The sequence below is a fragment of the Myotis brandtii genome, unplaced genomic scaffold (assembly GCF_000412655.1).
Source record: "Myotis brandtii unplaced genomic scaffold, ASM41265v1 scaffold929, whole genome shotgun sequence".
Taxonomy (NCBI): Eukaryota; Metazoa; Chordata; class Mammalia; order Chiroptera; family Vespertilionidae; genus Myotis; species Myotis brandtii.
This window is the reverse complement of record NW_005371832.1, coordinates 1,247,683-1,252,851: the sequence shown is the minus strand read 5'-3', so window position 1 is coordinate 1,252,851 and position 5,169 is coordinate 1,247,683. Positions and strand designations below refer to the sequence as shown.

At 55.7% G+C, this 5,169-nt stretch overlaps 1 long non-coding RNA gene across 1 annotated transcript in view; it reads right to left on the bottom strand.

Annotated features, from left to right (window-relative positions):
* Nucleotides 1-4,921, bottom strand: part of LOC106724690 — a 5,874-nt gene extending 953 nt beyond the window's left edge. Inside the window, exons 1-2 of the long non-coding RNA XR_001360532.1 lie at nt 4,756-4,921; nt 1,015-1,095 (exon numbers count right to left, since the gene is read on the bottom strand). This is a non-coding gene — a long non-coding RNA (uncharacterized LOC106724690). The remainder of the gene's footprint in view (nt 1-1,014; nt 1,096-4,755) is intronic.
* Nucleotides 4,922-5,169: the final 248 nt, after the last annotated feature.

The following is a 5,169-nucleotide window of genomic DNA, read 5'->3' as shown; positions in this document are numbered from 1 at the left end:
TTGCCCGGGAAGAGAGGAGATAAAGCAGCAGTTCCCTGGGACTCAGGAAGGCCGGTGACTCTGGGCTTGGGAATGTTTTTTCCTAGAAGTTGGTCAGCCCAACTGAGTGGCAGTGGGGACCTGAGTGTTCTAGCTGGAAGGTGGGCTCCTTCCTCATCAGCCACCACTTCAGCTCCTCAGCCCAGAGCCCAGCCTCCAGAAATGCAATGCAATCAGCAGCTACTGATGTCTCCAGTGAACCAGGAGCCCAGCTAGTGAGTCGGGCGGGCGAGGAGCCTGCCCCAGAGAGCCTCCCCCTCCCCTGGGGATAGACAGACGGGTAGACGAACAATTGCAAAGTTACTGCCTCTCGGAGGTTTTTCTCCAGAGGAGGTTCGTCACAGTGTTGTTTATAACAGCAAGCATCTAGCGACAACCAGGATGACCAGCAGTTGAGAACTGATAAAGTGATACGCCTTACATTGTACCCAAAAGATGGAGGACGCCACAGTCATTTCAAATTACCTTGGAGAAGAATATTTAATAACCTGGGGGAAGGGTCTCCTCGATATTTTGTCTAATGAAACAAAATAATTTTTTCAAACTGATAATGCATTTATGATTTCATGATTCTGTTTCTAAATTTTTAAAAATATATGGACATTAAGTGTGTTATGCTGTGATAGTTACCTATATGTGTGTCAATGTGTGTGAATATGTGTGAGTATTGTGAATAAGTGTGTGAATACTTGTGTGTGTGTGTGCATATAAATATTTTTGCTTTTGGAAAAAAATTTTCAATTACAGTTTACATTCAATCTTATTTGTATTAGTTTCAGGTGTACAGCATAGTAGTTAGATAATCATATACTTTACAAATGGTCCCCTGATATTTCAAGTGACCTGGCACCATACATAGTTATTACAATATTATTGACCATGTCCCCTATATTGTCATCTACATCCCTGTGCCTATTCCGAGTATGTACATATACTGTATTTTTAAAAACTAAAAAATATACAGGACAATCTTACCATGGTTGCCTCCGGGTGGTGGTATTATCATTATATGCACTTTATCTTCTTTTCTATGCTTTTCTGTATTTTCCAAATTTTCTATAATAAATATACATAATTTTTATTGACAGGGGTGGGGGTGTTTTTGAAACTAGCTTCTCCAGAAACTAGTCCCCTAGATGTAATATCCCCAGCCAGGAGCTCCTCCCACACCTGAGACTAGACGCCCTGGCCAGGTGTGTTCCCCACAGACACTCAGCAGACCCTTCCCTCAATTACCAGAACCCCACCCAGCCCCTCTCCCACCCCCAGCCTATGGCAGGTGTCCAGAGAAAGGGGATGGGATGAGGACCCCCAGGAGGAGCTACAGGGAGGCCAGGAACCCGTCCTTGTTCCAATCTTTATCCCATTTTACAGCCCAGGCAACCGAGGCTCAGAGATGCTAATTGATTTGCTCCAAATCACACAGCTGGTGGGTGGCAGAGCTGGAGCTCAACCCCAGGGGCTGCCAGGTGTGTAGTCCCTGCCCCTTTCCCTGCTGCCTTGTCCCTCACCACGTCCAGAGAACCCAGGAGTTCTGGAAGCCTCTGTCAATTGCTTGAATTTCTGGAATCAGCCCCATTCTGGGGAGGTCACCGTGATAAACAGTATCTTTTCATGGTCTTTGCGCCCTTGGCTTGCCCTTGGCTTGCCCTTGGCAGGCCTGGGAGAGAGTCATGTTACCCCTGTGAGAGCAGGACCTTTGAGAAAGACTGGTGGATGGGGCTCCCGTAAAGGCATCCTCTCCACCTCTCACCAGACAATCCTCCATCCCTGCCCCTCCCGGGCCCCACATCACCTGGCACGTGGGAGCTTGCCTCTCACCCCCAATCTACTCCTTCACCCCTGCCAAGCCTCAGCCTCCAAAATCCCATCCCACACTCCCTCCCCCCAGAAGCTTTCCGGTGATTAACTTCACGTTGCCACTGCTACTCCTTCACTCTGCCTGTGCGACTAAATAAGACCACCCTCCCTGCACACGTCCTCTGTGGCAGGCCTCCTCCTAGCACTGCTCACGTGCTCACTCCCTTCAGCCTCTTAACAGCCTCAGAAGGAGGTGCCGCTATTTTTGCCCTCTAAGGCACAGAGAGGTTAGCGGCCTTGTACAAGGTCACACAGCAAGTCAGTGGCAGAGTCGGAATCTGAACCCAGGAGGTCGGAGACCAGAGGCCACGCTCTTAGCCACCACGCCAGTGACAGTAAGGGACTGCGGTGTCACAGGAACTCTGTAGCCTATTTGGCTGGGCTCCGGTGACATTTCAATGATGAGACAGGTCTTGGTGATGACCTTTTCCCAGAACAAGGGAGCCTGCATTCGAAGGCAGGTGGAAACAGCTGCCTTCACATGCGGGAGGTATGTGGACCTCATCAATCCTGTTGCCACTGGTCCTGCCCCCAACACTCAGGACAGGCTCTGCACATAGGAGAAGGGTAACAGGGGTCCGGCTGGCTGCCCAGGGCTGACTAGGGACAGTCACCAGTCACCAGGGAACCGTCCCAGGCGAGGGTCTGCCCTGGATGGGCCCTGAGAGCCAGAGACCTGGCACCCTCTCCTCTCCACTGCCCTCCGCCCTGCTGCCTGCCTTCTCCACCTCTCCCGCCCTCCCCGCCACCTCCCTGCCTCACCCTGTCCACTGCCCTCCCTGCCCACTTTCCCAGAGCGAGAACAAGAAGACAAACTCAGCAGCGGAGCGGAGGCGGCAGCAGCAGTGGCAGCAGCGAGGGGCGCAGGGAACTTGCCTTCATTTCCCCAGCTTCCCTGATCCCGACCTTAATCCCCGCTCAGCATCCTGTCAGCCAGGCTGTTCTCAAGCTGACATTGCTGCAGGCGCCTTCTCGGCAGCCTTTCCTCAGATCTGCCTCCTCTGGGACTTCTAAAGAGGAGCCCGAGGTTTCTCTGTTACAGCCGGCTTCACTCGCTGCCCTCCAGCAAAGCCTGGGCTCCCAGGGGGCCGCGGGGAGAGGGGGCTGCAGGGGGGCAGGGCCAGGCTTGACATTTTGGAGGAAGAGGGGAGGATGGAGGTGACTGGATCCCAGAGGCTTCCAGAGGGAGAGTCAGACCTGGGGCAGGAAGGAGCCCGGCCAGTGCTGTTGGCCTCCTCAAAGCAAGGGGAGCCTTGCTCAGATGCTGGGGCCTGAGAGACAGAGGGGAAACTGAGGCTGGAGCCGGGGAATTCAGGCCGGCACGGGTTCCGGCTTGGAGAAAGCAGAGGTGTGGGTGGCTTTCGGGAAATCACAGCTCAGGGGGGTTTGGAGAAGGGCAGCGGGGCCTGCGCAGCGTGTCTGAAAGACAACCCCTGTGTACCCACACGTTAGCCAGTGGCCTTCCTGAGCCCCGGCTCGGTGCTCAGAGAGAGGGAAAGGCAGCCATGAAGGGGTGCAGTGTGAGCTGGGCAGGGGGTGGGTCCGCTTTTCTTTTTCTTTTTTTAAAATATATTTTATTGATTTTTTACTGAGAGGAAGGGAGAAGGATAGAGAGTTAGAAACATCGATGAGAGAGAAACATCGATCAGCTGCCTCCTGCACACCCCCCACCGTGGATGTGCCCGCAACCAAGGTACATGCCCTTGACTGGACTCGAACCCGAGACCCTTCAGTCCGCAGGCCGATGCTCTGTCCACTTAGCCAAACAGGTCAGGGCCACTCTGCTTTTCTGAGCCCCATTTTTCTCATCTACAAGGTTGGGGGTTTTAATAAAAGCTTCCTTGCAGGATCCGTGTGATGTTTAGGGACAAGTGTGCAGAGCTCCCAGGACTTAGGGTGATTTTTACTATTCACGTCACCATCTGCAGGGGACGTGAGCGTCCAGAGCTTTGGGTCTTCCTGAGAGGGGGCCTGAGAGCGTGGGTGCAGGCCAGTGTCTGCTGGGGGCGGGGTGTCCTGGGCAGGGCTCCTGGAGTCTCCAGGCCGCAGCCTGAACAGATGTCCAAGGCAGCGGAACCCCTTCCCCACACTCCTGCCGGCCAAGGCTCCTGAAACCCAGGGAGCCCCCACACAGCCCCTCTCTCCCGGGACCCCCTCAGAGCACAGGGCTCCCAGGACTAAATAGGCAGGTAGCACCCAAGACCCCAGGTGCTCAGCATTCAAGTCCGTCTTGGAAACGTGAGCACTTCTCTTACCAGCCAGGATCCCTGTGGGACAGTGGAACCCCCAGGGAACCCCTGAGGTCACTGAGCAGAACCGGCCCCACGATGCCTGTACACACACCTCTCTTCCAGTTGGCAGGAGGTGGGGCTACCCAGTCCATCTTCCAGGGTGGACTCGCATTCCTGGGGGCAGTCCCTCTGGGTCTCCCCGGCAGGTGGCCTGAGACACCCCTGGGCCTCCATGTCAGGCAAGGGCTGGGCCCCCTGCCCTGGCGTTCCGAGAGACAGGCTCAGGGTTCCCTTCAAACTTGCCAGGACCGAACTGGGTTGGGGGAGCAGGGCAGCTCCCTGCTGCCTCTTCCCTCCCTGGAGCATCCCCCCAAAGAGGGCTCCTTAGCGTCTCGGGGAGGACTGGGGAGCACATTGCAGATCTCTGACATCTCACATTCCCCCACAAGCCCGGCCCCCACAGCCTTGTAACTACTCCCACCTGCCTGAGCAGAATTCTACCACAGGGTGTGCCCCTGGCAGGAGGGGCAGTGTGTGGGGGGGGGTGAGTTGGGAGTCCTGGCTCTCACAGCCAGTCGAGCAGACCATAGCCAGTCCCTCCGGTCCCTGCCCCTGGTGACCTCACCTGGGAAGCAGCAGCTGAAAACCAGGAGGCCTCAGAGAGACACGGATATAGAGTGTGGATGGTACAAGGCCTGGATCTTTGCAGAAGGAATCCTTTTGGACCCTTCCCCCCCGGCAGGTGCAGGCTACCCAGGAAGCCCCTTGTCCGGCCTCCTCTCGGCAGCCCGAGCCTCGAGCTGCCCAGCTCTAATACAAGCCCATCTGTTTGGGGGTTTTCAGAAGCAGCTGGGAGGGGACCTCACCCACCCAACTCCTTCCCAATGGGTGGAGTCAGAGAACCCCAGTCTGGCAGCCTTGAGCTTTGATGTCTAACCCAGGGTGTCGGGGAAGGCAGGGAGGGAAAGGACGGGGAGAGGGGGAGGGAGGAGTGGGGGTTCTGGGAGCCGGATCCCGAAACTCCCAGGGGCGTGAGACC